Source organism: Scyliorhinus torazame, chromosome 7 (genome assembly GCF_047496885.1).
Source record: "Scyliorhinus torazame isolate Kashiwa2021f chromosome 7, sScyTor2.1, whole genome shotgun sequence".
Taxonomy (NCBI): domain Eukaryota; kingdom Metazoa; phylum Chordata; class Chondrichthyes; order Carcharhiniformes; family Scyliorhinidae; genus Scyliorhinus; species Scyliorhinus torazame.
In genome coordinates this window covers 111,537,997-111,556,228 of record NC_092713.1, presented here as the reverse complement: position 1 = coordinate 111,556,228, position 18,232 = coordinate 111,537,997, and the positions used below count along the sequence as shown (strand labels likewise).

Here is an 18,232-nt window from a genome sequence, read left to right as displayed (position 1 = left end):
ATGTGGGTTCAATGAGAATGAGGAAGTGTCATCCTCTGTACTGTGGGAGGCTCTGAAGATGGTGGTGCGAGGGGAGATTATTTTGTACGAGGCTCAGAAGGATAGGGAGATGAGAGAGGAGCACCTGTGGTGGGAGGACGGGATCCTGGATGTGGATGACAGATATTCAAGTGACCCAACTCCAGAGCTTCTGGCTAGTAGAAAGAAGTTGCAGGTGCAATTTGATCTGCTATCCACTGATCAGGTGGTGCGGCAGTTGTGGCACTCGAGGGGGTAAAGTACGATATGGGGAGAAGGCCAGCTGGCTTTTGGCTGGTCAACTGAGGTAGCAGGCTGCCTCCCAGGTGATTGTACGGAATCGGGTGGTAGGTTAGTGTCGGTGCCGGATAAGGTTAATGCGGCGTTTGAGGCATTCTATAAGAATCTTTATAGGTTGGAGCTGCCGGAGGAGGAGCCGGATATATTAACATTTCTGGAGAGTTTGGAGTGTCCCAAGATTGAGGAGGAAGGCCAGGAAGAGTTACAGGGGCCACTGTGGGAGATCAGAACAGCAATTGAACAAATGCAGATGGGTAAAGCGCCGGGGGCCGGATGGATTCCCGGTGAAATTTTATTAGAAAATTTGCTGATCGATTTGTGCCGCTGCTGGTGGCGATGTTTGAGGACTTGGTGGATCGGAGTTCTCGTCCGGAGACAATGATGCAAGGATAAAGAACTGGTGGAGTTTGGGTTGTACCGCTCAATTTTATTATTAAACATAGAAAATAGGAGCAGGAGCAGGCCATTCGGCCCTTCGAATCTGCTCCACTATTCATTATGATCATGGCTGATCATCCAACTCGATAGCCTAATCCCGCTTTCCCACCATATCCTTTGATCCCCTTCCCATTAAGTGCTATATCTAATTGCTTCTTGAAAACATGCAATGTTGGGCCTCAACTTCTTCCTGTGGTAACGGATACCACAGGCTCGCCACTCTCTGGGTGAAGAAATTTCTCCTCATCTCTGCCCTGACAGTGACCCCTGATTATGGACACACCCACCATCAGGCTCATCCTTCCTGCATCTACCCTGTCTAGTCCTGTTACTATTTTATAAGTTTCTCTGAAATCCCCCCTCATTCTTCTGAACTCCAGTGAATACAATCGTTTTTAAAAAAAATATATATATTTTATTAAGGCATTTATACATTTTTAACAATTTTCAAGAAGAAAAACACTAAAGTAAATAACACCCAGCCAACCAACAGCCACACCCAGCCAACGTGGCTTACATACACAGTTCCCCAGTCACCCTCCCCCACTAACTAATCCCGCCTCAACCAACCCCCTACCTCCCTCCCTCTCCCCAAAGAAGTCGAATAACGGCTGCCACCTCCGGGCGAACCCTAGCGTTGATCCTCTGAAGGCGAACTTGATCTTCTCAAGCCTGAGAAACCCAGCCATGTCACTAACCCAATGTTTTTCCCCGGGTCCCACTTTTATCAACCGGCGGACCTTCGGGACCCATGCTGGTCGACGTTTGCGAGACATGCTGGCTGACGTTAGTGACCCATGCCGGCCGACCTTCGCGACACACCATTATTGCTTACTTTTAATACGGCAGGTGAGCCTGCTTGGTCCTCACGATCTCTCTTGCTTCGTCATTAATGTTACATTTCTGCTAAGCACTTCAGCTGACGATTTAAGTAAGAAGTTTGTCATCGAACTCTCCATGCTGAATGGGTTTTAAACTTCATGCGTCAGTACTTTCCTGCATATAACACAAATGGGCTTTGCATCCTGATTTGCATTGGCACAATTAAAGCCATACCTCAAGAAATCATCTTTATACTCCTTTTTTCCCTATTTCAGTTTCTTCTTAATTGTTTGTTCACCAGAGGCCCTGGAGCTCGGGGTACAACTCACACCAGCAGTGCCTTGTCCTACCGTGAACTCTCCTGAGAAGCTCTTTCCAGCAGATTTAGTTGTGAGATCCTGGTGTGTTTGTTACTTTCTTGCTGGCAGCTACAAAATGGGGGAATCTCACCTCTTATGATTTTGCACCCAAAACATTGATGTGCCGGACCTGTGACCTTCTCTCTGCCGCTGCCTCTTGCAGAAAGACTTCTCCGTATTTAAAGGCCTGACGGGGCCGGCATTCTTTTTTTTAACTTTGAGACTTTATTTCTAAGACCTAATTTTTCCAAATTTATGACTTTTTGCTGCTAAAAATTAAAATACCTTCAGTTGAACCTTCATCCTTATATTTACACACAAACTTTGTTTTATATATATATATATTAACATTTCTTTAGAAATTTAACCAATTGTAGAAAAAAGTACAATTTTGTTTTTACTTTACAAACTCCAACTTTAGGGGAGATTTGTAACTTGTCAAACACACACAATGTCATACTATATCTTACTGATTTCACTGCATTGCACTGTCCAAACATCCAAGTCACCTGGTCCATTCTCACCAAAAGCTCTGACATCCTAGTTTCCAGAGAGTGTCGACACAAAGTAATGACTGTAGGTTTCTTCCAGTGTTCACATATGTCAGCCCTATCTTCTGGTCTTGGTTAATCAGTATTCCGAGAAACCTGGCTTGGCTTCCTCTCACTGTACCCATCCCACTCACAGACCACTTCCCGACCAGTACTTACCGTTGTGGGAGTGCAAACGGTCGACGTTCTGGTCGTTGAACGGATTGACCAAGTAGCCGCAAGGTGCATACTGCCTATCAGTGGCGGGGGACGAGCCGAGCAGAGCGCAAAGGACGAGCACCAGAGCGGATCTCCAAGCTGGGACCACCACTGTTAGCATTGTGTCCACGTGGACGCCCGCCAGCCCAGCCTCGTGCCACCCACCCCCTCAAACACCGCAACCAATCGGGGACTGCCCACGGCCGGCATTTTTAAAAGTCGGGTGCGGCATTGAGAACCTCATCCCGCAATCGTGAACACCACAACGGATCGCTCCAGGACCCTCTCGACACCCACCTGCGGGTCGCGACCCTGAGTTTGAAAACCCCTGCAACTAACCCATACCCCCGATTGGCTGATACATCAGCCTCTCTCGCCCCCTGGACTCCCGGGTCTTCCGACACACCAAAAATCGCCACCTCTGGATTCTGAACCACCTGTACCTTCAATACCGTGGATATGACATTGGCAAATCCTTGCCAGTATCCGCTAAGCATCGGACATGCCCAGAACATGTGGACATGATTGCCGGGCCCTCCCGAAAAACGCCCACACCTATCCTCCACCCCTTCAAAGAACCAGCTCATACGGGCCACAGTCATATGCGCCCAGTGGACCAAATTGCATATCGAGGACGCGTTAACCCCACTCAAGGCATCCTCCCACAATCCCACCTCCAACTCTTCCTCCCATTTTTGCTTTACCTCCCCTCTCGGGGTTCCCTCCCATTCGAGGAGCTCTTTATACATTTCTGAGATCCCCCCCCCCCCCCACTGTCCGTGTGGGGTTTGCACATTCTCCCTGTGTTTGTGTGGGTTTCGCCCCCACAACCCAAAGATGTGCAGGGTAGGTGAATTGGCCACGCTAAATTGCCCCTTAATTGGAAAAAATGAATTGGGTACTCTAAATTTATTTTTAAAAAGCCTTCGGCTTAAAAATAGGCAGGCACTGAAATACAAACAAAAACCTCGGGAGAACCGTCTTCTTTGCTGTCTGCACCCTCCCCGCCAGTGACAACGGGAGCATATCCCACCTTCTAAAGCCATCCTTCATCTGCTCCACGAACCGAGCCAAATTCAACTTGTGCAGCTGCTCCCACTCCCGCACCACCTGGATTCCCAAATACTGAAAACTCCCTCCCACCACCTTGAACGGCATCCCTCCGCAATCTCCTCTTCATCCCCTCGCCTGGATCGGAAAAACCTCGCTTTTGCCCATATTTAATTTGTACCCTCAAAATCGTCCGAATTTCCCTTGGATCCCCATAATCTTTCCAACCCTCCCCTTGGGTCAGAAATATATAAAAGTAGGTCTTCCGCATATAACGAGACCCTGTGCTCCACCCCACCTTCCCTGCCAGTCCTTTGACGCTCTCAGCGCCATTACCAGTGGCTCTATAGCCAAGGAAAACAACAGTGGGGAGAGTGGACATCCCTGCCTCGTCCCTCAGTGCAGGCTAAAATAATCCAAGCTCACTCGGTTCGTCCACACGTTCGCCACCGGTATCTGGTACAGCAACCGGACCCAGTTCACAAATCTCTGCCCAAATCCAAACTGTCCCACAGGACCTCCCACAGGTACACCGACTCCACCCGATCAAAGGCCTTCTCCGCATCCATGGCGACCACCACCTCCCTTCCTTCCGAGGGCATCACAATCAAGTTTAAGCAGCCTTCTTGATGTTAGCCGTTAACTGCCTCCCTTTCACAAACCCTGGCTGGTCCTTCCCTATCAGCCCGGCACACACTCCTCTATTCTCGAGGCCACGATCTTGGCCAGCGGCTTGGCGTCTACCTTTATAAGGGAGATTGGCCTGTATGACCTGCATTGTTCCTGGTCCTTATACCGCTTGAGGATAAGAGAGATCGAGGCCTGTGACATTGTAGGGGGGAGTACCCCTCGCCTCATTAAACGCCCTTACCAGCAAGGGCCACAGCACTCCTGAAAACATTTGATAAAACTCCACTGGGTTCCCATCCATCCCCCGGGGTCTTTCCCGACTGCATAGCCCTCCAGCCCCTCCACCACTTCAAACTGCCCTCCACCCCCGGAAACTCCAGTCCCCCCAAAAACTGCCTCATCCCCTCCACCCCGGCTGGGGGTTCCGACTCATACAACCTACTATAAAAGTCCCTAAACATCCCGTTCACCCCCACCGGGTCCAAGACCATGTTCCCCCCGCCATCCTTCACTTTTTCTATCTCCCGAGCCGCCTGCCGTTTCTTTAGCTGGTGTGCTAGCATCATGCTAGCCTTCTCCCATATTCATACACCAACCCTCTCGCCTTTCTCAACTGTCCCACCGCCTTCCCTGTAGATAGCAACCCAAACTCCATCTGCAGCTTCTGCCACTCCTTCAACAACCCCGCCTCCGGAGCCTCCGAGTACCTCCTGTCTACCTCGAGAATCTCCATCTCCGCCCGCTCCACCTTCTCCCTGTGTGCCCGTATCGAGTAAAGTCCCATCTCACCAGTGCCTTCAATGCCTCCCATACTGTAGCTGCCTAAACCTCTTCCGTATTGTTTATCTCCACATATCTCCGAATGGCCTCCCTCACCCGCATACTCATCTCCTCCTCCGCTAATAGCCCTACAACTAATCTCCAGTGCGGGCCCTGGTCCTCCTCCTTGCTCACCCGTAAATCCACCCAGTGTGGGGCATGATCCGACACTACTATCGCTGGGTAGTCTGCATCCACCACCCCCACCAGCAGGGTCCTATCCATGAGGAAAACGTCAATCCGGGTGGGGTAGGATGCTTGGCGCCATGGGGAAAAAAAAGAAAACTCCTTCGTTCTCGGCTGCCCAAACCTCCATGGATCCACCCCTCCCACCTGTTCCATAAGCCTCTTTAGGTCCTTTGCAGCAACTGATACCCTCCCTGTCCTCGAACTCGACCGATCCAGTCTTGGACCTATAACCGGATTGAGGTTTTCCCCCTCCCCATAATTAGCTGATGCGAGTCCAGATCAGGGATCTTCCCCAATATCCGCCTCATAAACTCTACATCGTCCCAGTTTGGTGCATAAATGTTCACCAGCACCACCGGCATTCCATCCAACTTCCCGTCCACCGTGGTGTATCTCTTCCCCGAGTCCGCCACTATACTTCCCACTTCAAATTCCAACCGCTTATTAATCAGAATCGTCACTCCACTTGTTTTAGAATGTAGGCCCAATCCACCCCTTCCTCGGGTGTGCCTACTGTATCAATGCCTCGTCCGCCTTTAAGCTTTTCAGATGTGCGAACACACGTGCCCTCTTGACTGGCCCATTGAACCCTCTCACATTCCATGTGATCAGCCTGGTCGGGGGGAATTCCGCCCCCCCTGCCGACCAAGCATAGGCCTTCCTAAGCCAGCCCCCAGCCCGCTTCCCACACCTCTTCGGGCCCACCCTTGGATGCCCACCGTCATCGACCCTCTCCCTGTCACCTTTCGTCAGTCCCTCTCCTGTTAGCAGACTTCTACCCCGCTCCCCCTCCTCCTCCACCACATAACAAAGTAACAGTCCCAACTCCCATCGACACACTCACCACCTGCTCATCCCCTCACTGCGCTTCATGAGCTCGCCCGCCCTGGTAGCCCCTGCCCATGGTGCCAAGCATCCTACCCCACACTGATTTTCCCCCCCGCTCGACAATCCTCCCAGTGCAAACTTTACAATCCCCAACAAACACAAAGAAAAAAAAAGCAACCCACCATCCCCCATCAAGAACGAAACAGAGCAACAGAACAGGCTAAAGCCCCAAATATAGTGCAAAAGTGGTTCATACAAACCAGAAGAAAGCCAAAATAGAAAATATGAACACTCCCTCCAGAGTTCAATGTCCTCATTCTCCTGCCAGTCCATTGTCTCTAATAAATTCCATCGCCTCCTCTGGCGATCCAAAGTAGAGTTGCTGGCCTTCGTACGTTAACCACAGACCCGCTGGGTACGACATACCGAACTTCATCCCCTTCTTAAAGAGGGCCGACTTCACCTTCTTGAAGCTCGCTCTCCTATTGGTCAGCTCTGCACCCAGGTCCTGATAGACACACAGCTTGCTGCTGCCTTCCCATCTGCCTCATCTGCCTGGCCCACTCAAAATCTGTTCCTTATCCAGTAACCTGTGCAATCGCACCACCATCGCCCTCAGCGGCTCCTTTCTCTGCGGCTTCCTGATAAGTGCGCCCGGTCCACCTCCAGGGTCCGAACGAATCCTCCTTCACCCAGCAGCTTTTCGAATATTCGTGCCACATATGCACTGGCGTCCGCTCCCCCACTGCCCCACCTTCCGGCAGGCCCACGATCCTCAAATTCTGCCTGTGCAACCTATTCTCCAGGTCCTCCACTTCATCCTGCAGCCTCTTCTGTTGATCTCTCATCAACCCCATCTCCACAGCCATCGAGGCGAGCTGCTCCTCATACTCTCCCACTGCCTTCTCCACCTTCTGGATTGCCTGGCCCTGGGCCTCCAACCTCATTTCCATGCGGTCGATCCCCGCCTTTATTGGATTCACCAACTTGGCCAGGCCCTCCCAAGTTCTCCTTCCGTTGCTGGGCAAACTCCTCGTGGAGAAAGGTCACTAACTGCACTGTCGACCACTGGGCAGGCAGCCTCGGACCCTGACCCTCCGCCATCTTCCCCTATGTCGCATGCTCCACACAAACTTCGACAGTTGTTCCCTCCTTCGACTACTTCTGGTCCACGAATCCATAAACCGGTGGGATTCTCTTCTTCCACCTCTCCTGCACCTTATACCATCACTCAGCTCCGCCGTTAGCTGGCGAAAAGGACCAAAAAGTCCACCACGAATGGGAGCCACCAAATGTGCGACCACTCACTCCATGATTGCCACCGGAAGCTCCAGTGAATACAATCGTAACCGATTCAATCTCTCCTTGTACGTCATTCCCGCTGTCCCAGGAATCAGTCTGGTAAACCTTCGCTGCACCTCTTCTAGAGCAAGAACATTGGGCGGAATTCTCTGATAATGGGGCTATGTCCCCACGCACGCGAGAAAACGGGCAGGACTTTCGTGGAGACAAGCGCAGATTCTCCGGTCCCGCGCTGAGCGCAATTTCGGCGGGGAGGTTCGGAGAATCCCACCTATCCTTCCTCAAATAAGGAGACCAAACTGCGCACAATATTCCAGGCGTGACGCATGGACTCTGGCGAAGGTGTGTTAGTGCTGATGTTGGAGGGGTGCCTCCCGCAGGTTATTGGGGAAGATCAGGTGGGGTTGTGAGGGGTCGGTGCTTGCCGTCCAGTGTGAGGCGACCGTTGAATGTTATATTGTCCCCGACGGAAGGGAAGGAGCAGGAGGTTGCTGTGGCTTTGGATGCTAAGAAGGGCTTTGATAGCGTAGAGTGGGGATATTTGTTTGGGATAGGGCCAAAGGTCGTGGCGTGGGTTTGGTTATATAAGACACTTAAGGGTAGTGTTCGTGCAAGCAATGTGAGCTCGGTATATTTTACAGTTGCACAGGGGAATGAGACAGGAGGGGCTCTATGCCACCCCCAACCCTTATTCGTGTTGGCAATTGAGCCATTTGGCGGGGGTGGGGGGGAGAGAGAGAGAGAGAGAGAGAGGGGGGGGAGGGGGAGGGAGGAGGGTTAAACACAAGTTTCCTTGTACATACACCTTTAAAATGTAGCGGACTTGATCCCCGCAATGGGTGATATCATGGCTCTGTTGAAGTGTTTTGGGGCTTTTTAAGGGTATAAATTGAATTGGGAGGAAAGTGTGTGTTTCCTGATTGCTCAGCCGGGGAGAGGGGTCACTCTGGGGATGTTTTCCGTCTTAAGGGTTACCATTTTAGATACTTAGAGGTGCAGGTGGCCCGAAATTGTGCTTGGCTTTGGAAATTGAACTTTACAAGCCTGGTGAGCAGTGTTAAAGCAAACTTACAGAGGTGGGACAGCCTCCCACTGTCCTTGGCTGGCAGAATTTAGTCAGTGAAAATGAATGTCCTGCAACTTTTTCTGTTTTTATTTCAGTGCTTGCTTGTTTTTTTGCAAAATCCATTTTTGGGGAGTGGAGAGATTGATTTTGATATTCATTTGGGTGGGAAAAGTAGCTAGGACTTGGAAGACTGCACTTCCGAGGGAATGGCAGTCGCGCGGGGAGGGGGAGGGTGCGGCTTGACTAAAATATTATTATTGGGTGGCAAATGCTGAGATGGTGTGGGGATCCTGAGGCTGTATGGGTGTGGATGGGATCGGGTTAGTGTAGGGGGTTGGGGTTAAGGGAATCTGGAGGCTTTGTTACCTTTTTCTCCGGGGAAGTACTCTGGGAATCCGGTGGTGGCCTCCACTGAAGATATGGAGTCAATTTCAGCAGCACTTCAAATTGGATACGGGATCGAAGTTGGTGCAGGTCTTTGTGAATCACATGTTCAAGCTGGCGAAGCTGGACACTACTTTCTGGGGATGGGAAGAGAAGGAGCTTGCGGTGGTGAAGGCTTTGTTTTTGGAGGGCCAAGCTTTGCAAGCTTTGAGGAGTTGGTGGAGAAATTTGGACTTTCACGGGCAGATACATTTAGATATATCTTTCCAATGTTCACTGCGGTGCCGCCTCCTCGTTGCTCGAGAGGGTTTTGTCATTGGCCGGGATGCAGGAAGGAGTACCTCAAGGGGGCTTATAGTGGAGGAGGTGCTATCTTTTGAGGGGGTTAAGGCCAAGTGAGAGGAGGAGTTGGGATTCGAGCTGGATGAGGGTGTGTGGCTTGAGATTATGTGTAGGGTCATCATGGCCTTCGCGGAGGCTATGGTCGAGGCAGAAGGAAAAGAGTACCCCCACGGCACAGGCCTGCCCGCGGATCGGTTGGCCCCGATTGCGGGCCAGGTCACCGTGGGTGCACCCCCCGGGGCCAGATCGCCCCGCGCGGACCCCGGAGCCCGCCCGCGCCGCCAGGCCCGCTGGTAAGGTAGGTGGTTTGATTCACGCCGGCGGGACCGTCATGACAGCAGCGGTGGGTCGGAGAATCCCGCCCATGTTCTGGGTCTCCTTCTTTGGCACCATATGAGTGATCTACAAATTTAACTGAAGCCCATATTTGGGGTATCGGACCTGCTAGAGCTGCAGACTGGTGCGGGGGCAGATGTTCTGGCGTTTGCCTCGCTGATTGCTCAAAGCTGGTTGCTGATGAGACGGAGGTCAGCTTCTCCAACCAGTGCCTTGGTATGGCTCAGGGATCTTATGGAGTTTTGTACCTTGACTGTGGGGGGAGCAATTGAAGGGTTTTACCGAAGATGGCAGCCGTTTATTTTTACTTTAAAGAGCTGGTCACCGTTAGTTTTTTGTGTGTGTGTGTGTGTGTGTGTGTGTGTGTGTGTGTGTGTGTGTGTGTGTGTGTGTGTGTGTGTGTGTGTGTGTGGGTGTGTGTGGGTGTGTGTGGGTGTGTGTGGGTGTGTGTGGGTGTGTGTGGGTGTGTGTGGGTGTGTGTGGGTGTGTGTGGGTGTGTGTGGGTGTGTGTGGGTGTGTGTGGGTGTGTGTGGGTGTGTGTGGGTGTGTGTGGGTGTGTGTGGGTGTGTGTGGGTGTGGGTGTGTGTGTGTGTGTGTGGGGGTGGGGGTGTGTGGGTGTGTGTGTGTGTGTGGGGGTGGGGGTGGGGGTGTGTGTGTGTGTGGGGGTGGGGGTGTGTGGGGGTGTGGGGGTGTGTGTGTGTGTGTGGGGGTGTGTGTGTGTGTGGGGGTGTGTGTGTGTGTGGGGGTGTGTGTGTGTGTGGGGGTGTGTGTGTGTGTGTGTGTGTGTGTGTGTGTGTGTGTGTGTGTGTGTGTGGGGGGGGTGTGGGGGTGTGTGTGTGTGGGGGTGGGGGTGTGTGGGGGTGTGTGGGTGGGGGAGAGAGGGAGGGAGGGATGGCGGCTGTTATTACCTGTTATTGTAAAATTGAAAAAGTTGAATTAAATTATTTACAATAAAAGCAGAGTGTGGGAATAAATGTGTCATTTTCAGGTTTGTCGACTGTTGCTAGTAGCGTCGCACAGCACAAGGGCCAATACTGGGCCCTCAGCTAGTCACAATCTATATCAATGGCATGGATGAAGAGACCAAGTATAACATATCCAAGAGTGCTGATGGTACAACGCTCGGTGGGGAAATAAGTTGAGAAGGACACAAAGGGCCTGCAAAAGAAGATGGACAAGTTAAGTTAGTGTTTAAAAAGTTGTCGTATAGTATACTTCGGGGAAATGTGAGTTCATATTGGTAGGAAGAATAGAAAAGTAGAATATCTTTAAATGGTTAGAAGCTATTAAATATTGGTGTTCCGAAAAGATTGGGCGTCCTTTTGCAAGAGACACAGCACATTAAAAGCAAACAATTAGAACGTGTTAGGGAAACAAAGGTAGTTAAAAAAATATATATATATTTATCAAAGTTTTTTAGCACAATTTTTCTCCCTTACAAACAATACCCCCCCCCCCCCCCCCCGGTTGCTGCTGCTGACCGACCTTCCTCTAACGCTCCGCGAGATAGTCTAGGAACGGTTGCCACCGCTTGTAGAACCCCTGCGCAGACCCTCTCGAGGCGAACTTAATCCTCTCCAACTTTATGAACCCGGCCATATCATCTATCCAGGCCGCCAGGCTGGGGGGCTTCGCCTCCTTCCACATTAGCAGGATCCTTCGCTGGGCTACTAGGGACACAAAGGCCAGAATGCCAGCCTCTTTCGCCTCCTGCTCTCTCGGTTCGTCCACTACTCCAAATAGTGCTAGCCCCCAGCCTGGCTTGACCCGGACTTTCACCACCTGAGATATTGCTCCCGCCACTCCTCTCCAGAACCCCTCCAGTGCCGGGCATGACCAAAACATATGGACATGGTTCGCCGGGCTCCCTGAGCACCTTCCACATCTGTCCTCTACCCCAAAGAACCTACTCAACCTCGCCCCCGTCAAGTGCACTCTGTGAACCACCTTAAATTGTATCAGGCTAAGTCTGGCACACGAGGAGGAGGAATTAACCCTACCCAGGGCATCAGCCCCACAGCCCTTCCTCGATCTCCTCCCCCAGCTCCTCCTCCCATTTGCCCTTCAACTCTTCTCCTAGCGCTTCCCCCTCTTCTTTCATCTCTTGGTGTATTTCCGACACCTTGCCCTCCCCGACCCATATTCCGAGATCATCCTATCTTGAACTTCTTGTGCCGGGAGCAACGGGAATTCCCTCACCTGTCGCCTCACCAAAGCCCTCACCTGCATATATCTAAAGGCATTTCCTGGGGGTAACTCGAATTTCTCCAGTGCCCCAAGGCTCGCAAACGTCCCGTCGATGAATAGGTCCCCCATTCTTCCAATCCCCGCCCGATGCCAGCTCTGGAACCCCCCGTCAAAGAACAACAAAGAACAAAGAAATGTACAGCACAGGAACAGGCCCTTCGGCCCTCCAAGCCCGTGCCGACCATGCTGCCCGACTAAACTACAACCTTCTACACTTCCTGGGTCCGTATCCCTCTATTCCCATCCTATTCATGTATTTGTCAAGATGCCCCTTAAATGTCACTATCGTCCCTGCTTCCACCACCTCCTCCGGCAGCGAGTTCCAGGCACCCACTACCCTCTGCGTAAAAAACTTGCCTCGTACATCTACTCTAAACCTTGCCCCTCTCACCTTAAACCTATGCCCCCTAGTAATTGACCCCTCTACCCTGGGGAAAAGCCTCTGACTATCCACTCTGTCTATGCCCCTCATAATTTTGTATACCTCTATCAGGTCTCCCCTCAACCTCCTTCGTTCCAGTGAGAACAAACCGAGTTTATTCAACCGCTCCTCTTAGCTAATGCCCTCCATACCAGGCAACATTCTGGTAAATCTCTTCTGCACCCTCTCTAAAGCCTCCACATCCTTCTGGTAGTGTGGCGACCAGAATTGAACACTATACTCCAAGTGTGGCCTAACTAAGGTTCTATACAGCTGCAACATGACTTGCCAATTCTTATACTCAATTCCCCGGCCAATGAAGGCAAACATGCCGTATGCCTTCTTGACTACCTTCTCCACCTGTGTTGCCCCTTTCAATGACCTGTGGACCTGTACTCCTAGATCTCTTTGACTTTCAATACTCTTGAGGGTTCTACCATTCACTGTATATCCCCTACCTGCATTAGACCTTCCAAAATGCATTACCTCACATTTGTCCGGATTAAACTCCATCTGCCATCTCTCCGACCAAGTCTCCAAACAATCTAAATCCTGCTGTATCCTCCGACAGTGCTCATCGCTATCCGCAATTCCACCAACCTTTGTGTCGTCTGCAAACTTACTAATCAGACCAGTTACATTTTCCTCCAAATCATTTATATATACTACAAAGAGCAAAGGTCCCAGCACTGATCCCTGTGGAACACCACTGGTCACAGCCCTCCAATGAGAAAAGCATCCTTCCATTGCTACTCTCTGCTATGCTATGGCCTAGCCAGTTCTGTATCCATCTAGCCAGCTCACCCCTAATCCCGTGTGACTTCACCTTTTGTACTAGTCTACCATGAGGGACCTTGTCAAAGGCCTTACTGAAGTCCATATAGACAACATCCACTGCCCTACCTGCATCAATCATCTTAGTGACCTCCTCGAAAAACTCTATCAAGTTAGTGAGACACGACCTCCCCTTCACAAAACCGTGCTGCCTCTCACTAATACGTCCATTTGCTTCCAAATGGGAGTAGATCCTGTCTCGAAGAATTCTCTCCAGTAATTTCCCTACCACTGAAGTAAGGCTCACCGGCCTGTAGTTCCCGGGATTATCCTTGCTACCCTTCTTAAACAGAGGAACAACATTGGCTATTCTCCAGTCCTCCGGGACATCCCCTGAAGACAGCGAGGATCCAAATATTTCTGTCAAGGCCTCAGCAATTTCCTCTCCAGCCTCCTTCAGTATTCTGGGGTAGATCCCATCAGGCCCTGGGGACTTATCTACCTTAATATTTTTTAAGACACCCAACACCTCGTCTTTTTGGATCTCAATGTGACCCAGGCTATCTACACACCCTTCTCCGTCCATCTTCCCCGGGACAAACCGGTGGTTACCCCTGATCGGGGACCACACCAATGCTCCCATTGCACCCCGGTGCCGTCTCCACTGGCCCCAGATCTTTAGCGTTGCCGCCACCACCGGGCTCGTGGTTTACTTTGTCGGCGAGAGCGGCAGCGGTGCCGTCACCAACGCCCCCAAGCTCGTTCCTTTACAGGACGCCATCTCCATCCTCTTCCATACCGCCCCCTCTCCCTCCATAACCCACTTGCGGATCATCGCCACATTTGCTGCCCAGTAGTAGCTCCCCAGGTTTGGCAGCGCCAACCCTCCTCGGTCCCTACTGCATTCCAGGAACCCTCTCCTTACTCTCGGGGTCTTATTCGCCCACACAAACCCCATTATACTCCTACCTACTCTCTTTAAAAAAAAAAAAGGCCTTAGTGATCACGATGGGAAGGCACTGAAACACAATTAGAAACCTCGGAAGGACCACCATTTTGACCGACTGCACTCTACCCACCAGCGAGAGCGGTAACATGTCCCATCTTTTGAAATCCTCCTCCATTTGCTCCACCAACCTCGTCAGATTCAGTTTATGTAGGGTCCCCCAACTCCTGGGTATCTGGATCCCCAGATACCGAAAGCTCCCCTCCGCCCTCCTCAGCGGTAGGTCCCCTATCCCTCTTTCTTGGTCCCCCGCCTGTAATACAAAGAGCTCACTCTTCCCTACATTGAGCTTATAGCCCGAAAACTCCCCAAACTCCCTTAGAGTCTGCATGACCTCCACCATCCCCTCCATTGGATCCGCCACGTACAGCAACAGGTCATCCGCATATAGCGACACCCGATGCTCTTCTCCCCCTCGGACCACCCCCCTCCATTTATTAGACTCCCTCAATGACATGGCCAATGGTTCGATCGCCAATGCGAACAACGGGGGACAGGGGGCACCCCTGCCTCGTCCCTCGGTACAGTCGAAAGTACTCCGACCTCCGCCGGTTCGTCACTACACTCGCCATCGGGGCTCTGTAAAGGAGCTTAACCCAATTGATAAACCCTACCCCGAACCCAAACCTACGCAGCACCTCCCAGAGGTACTCCCACTCTACTCGGTCAAAGGCCTTCTCCGCGTCCATAGCTGCCACTATCTCCGCCTCTCCCTCCTCCGATGGCATCATTATCACGTTTAAGAGCCGCCGCACATTGGTGTTTAGTTGCCTGCCCTTTACAAATCCTGTCTGGTCCTCGTAGATTACCCCCGGGACACAGTCCTCGATCCTCGTGGCCAGCACTTTTGCCAGCAACTTTGCATCCACATTGAGGAGCGAGATCGGCCTGTACGATCCACATTGCAGTGGATCCTTGTCCCGCTTTAGGATCAAAGAAATTGTCGCTTCCGACATTGTCGGGGGGCAGGGTCCCCTCCTCTCTTGCCTCATTAAAGGTCCTCACCAGTAGCGGGGCCAACAGGTCTACGTACTTCCCGTAGAACTCCACCGGGAATCCGTCCGGTCCCGGGGCCTTCCCCGCCTGCACACTCCCCAAACCCTTGCTCAGCTCCTCCAACCCAATTGGTGCCCCCAAACCAGCCACCTCTTGCTCCTCCACCCTCGGGAATCTCAGTTGATCTAGGAATCGTCTCATCCCCTCTTCCCCCACTGGGGGCTGGGATCTGTGCAGCTCTTCATAAAAGGCCTTCTATACCTCGTTTATTTTCGTCGCACTCCGAACCGTGGCTCCCCTTCCATCTTTGACTCCCCTTTTTCCCCCGCTGCCATCCTCTTACGGAGCTGGTGTGTCAGCATCCGACTAGCCTTTTTCCCATACTCGTAGGTCGCCCCCTGCGCTTTCCTCCACTGTGCCCCCGCCTTCCCTGTGGTCAACAGGTCAAACTCTGTCTGGAGCCGTCGTCTTTCCCCAAGTAATCTTTGCTCCGGGGCCTCTGCGTATCTCCTGTCCACTCTCAAAATCTCCCCCACTAACCTCTCCCTTTCCATACCCTCTGTCTTCTCCCTATGAGCCCTAATGGAAATTAGCTCTCCCCTGATCACCGCCTTCAACGCCTCCCATACCACCCCCACCCGCACCTCCCCGTTGTCGTTGGCCTCCAAGTACCTTTCGATACACCCCCTCACCTTCCCACACACCACCTCGTCCGCCAGCAGTCCCACATCCAGCCCTCACAACGGGTGTTGGTCCCTCTCCTCTCCCAGCTCCAGTTCCACCTAGTGCGGGGCATGGTCTGAAACGGCTATGGCCGAATACTCCGTCCCCTCCACCATCGGAATGAGCACCCTACCCAGAACTAAGAAATCTATCCGGGAGTAGGCTTTGTGTACATGGGAGAAGAAAGAAAATTCCTTGGCCTGCGGCCTTGCAAACCGCCATGGGTCCACTCCCCCCATCTGATCCATAAACCCCCTAAGTACCTTGGCCGCCGCCGGCCTCTTTCCAGTCCTTGATTTGGAGCGGTCCAGTGCTGGATCCAACACTGTATTGAAGTCCCCTCCCATTATCAGGCCTCCTATCTCCAGGTCCGGAATGCGCCCCAACATGTGCTTCATGAATCCTGCATCATCCCACCGCCGACTAGTCATCTCCTTTTCTGGGCCAGTCCCATGTCCACGCCTCCCTCACCCTCCAATCGCCCAGACGGGGGACCTCCGTCCCGACCACCTCTTCTGTGTCCCATTACCTTTCGGCCAGTGCAGCAGCAACCCTTCCCCCCCCCCTTTCCCCCCCCCCCCCCCTCCCCCCGCTAGACCCCTGTCTAGCATTTTTGCTCCCCCCATGTCACTCCCGTAAGTCAGCTGACGCCTGCTGACCCCGGCTTCCCCCGCCGTCCCATTGACCTCCCCGTGTGGGAGTCTCCCAATGAATATGCATTCCTTCGTTTCCCTTCCCGCCTTTCTTCCCGCGCGCGGGAAAAAACCCCGCGCATTCCAAAGGCCACTCCGCCCCCTCTGGCGCAGCTCCTGTTGCGGCTTTCTCTCCCCCCCCCCCCCCCCCCCCCCCAGCCCATGTAACATTTCCTGCGCGTGATTGACCCCCTATATACAACAATCATCACACATCAAACCCAAAACATCCCCCCCACCCTCACAAACCCTCAGTTAGAGTCCAACTTTTTGGCTTGTACAAAGGTCCACGCCTCTTCAGGCGTTTCGAAGTAATAGTGTTGGCCTTTGTATGTGACCCACAGTCGCGCTGGCTGCAGCATTCCGAATTTCACTTCTTTCTTTCCGGTACACCGCCGCTTTGGCCCGGTTGAAACCCGCTCTCCGCTTAGCAACCTCCGTGCTCCAGTCCGGGTATATTCGGATCTCTGCATTGTCCCACTTACTGCTCCACTCCTTCTTGGCCCATATCAGGACCCACTCTCTGTCCGTGAACCGGTGGAACCTCACCACCATCGCCCTTGGCGGCTCATTTGCCTGGGGCTTCCTCGCCAGCACCCTATGTGCCCCGTCCAACTCCAGCGGCCTCGAAGGGGCCTTTGTGCCCATCATAGCCTCGAGCATCGTGCTCGCGTATGCCCCGGCATCGGCCCCCTCCACTCCCTCAGGGAGACCCAGGATCCGCAGATTCTTTCTCCTCGACCTGTTCTCCAGGTCTTTGAGTCTTCCCACCCACCTCTTGTGTAGCACCTCGTTCTGCTCCACTCTCACCGCCAGGCCCACGAGCTCGACCTCGTTCTGACTGACTCTTTTCTGTACCTCCTGGATCTTAGCTTCGTGGGCCTTCTGCGTGATCCCGAGTCCTTCAATTGCCGAAAGCATAGGCGCCAACATCTCCTTGCGCATCTCCTCGCGCTGCTCCTCGATGCAGCGCTTGATGAACTCCTGCAGCTCCCCTTTGTCCCTGGCCGCCGCCATTTTGTTTTCTTTCCCTCGCTTCTCCCATTGCTCCAGTGCCGCTCCTTTGGCCGTTGCACTTCTGGTCAGTTTCATAGAAGTTGGAGGCGGACCTCTCTCTTCCCTTCCCCATGGGTTGCGTCAAAAAAAAAGTTCCGTTGGGGCTCCTCTAACGAGCCCGAAAGTCTGTGGTAGCGGGAGCTGCCGAATCGTGCGGCTTAGCTCCGCATAGCCACAACCGGAAGTCCCCAACAAAGGTAGTTTTAAGGTGTTTATATTTGTTTTGGTAAATGTTAGAAGTAAGATACAGTTTTTAAGTCGTTTAATGTTTCGGTAAAACTTATGGTTCAATTCATGCTGGGCAAACTGTGTTTCTATTGTGTTTACAGAAGGCTACGGCATGAAGAATAAGTAAAAGGCATAAGTCCATAAGATATAAGAGCAGAATTAGACCATGCGGCCCATCGGGTCAGCTCTTAATTGATCATGGCTGATAGGTTCCTCATCCCCATTCTCCTGTCTTCTCCCCATAACCCCTGATCCCCATATTAATCAACAACGTCAGATTTGTGCTCGAGGTGCTGTTACCTACAGGGCTGCAGACCTAGAGCTGGAGGGTGGAATTGGACACAATAGTTCTTTCTTAGAACATAAGAACTTGGAGCAGAAGTAGGCAATTTAGCCTCTTGAGCCTGCACCACCGTTCAGTACGATCATGGCTGATCTTACATTGGCCTCAACTCCA

The 18,232-nt window shown here is 52.4% G+C and overlaps 2 protein-coding genes across 7 annotated transcripts in view; one reads left to right on the top strand and one right to left on the bottom strand.

Annotated features, from left to right (window-relative positions):
• Window positions 1-18,232, top strand: part of swt1 (SWT1 RNA endoribonuclease homolog) — a 276,175-nt gene that overhangs the window by 31,219 nt on the left and 226,724 nt on the right. Inside the window, exon 1 of one of the 6 annotated variants that reach the window (XM_072511258.1) lies at window positions 10,639-10,810. The exons of 4 other annotated variants lie outside the window; for them this stretch is intronic. The gene's annotated coding sequence lies outside the window, so the exon portion shown is untranslated. Of the gene's footprint in view, window positions 1-10,638; window positions 10,816-18,232 lie in introns of those variants that run through there. One more of the 6 variants, XM_072511257.1, reaches the window with a different exon arrangement.
• trmt1l (tRNA methyltransferase 1-like) overlaps window positions 1-18,232 on the bottom strand; it is a 146,749-nt gene that overhangs the window by 126,084 nt on the left and 2,433 nt on the right. The window lies entirely within an intron of this gene.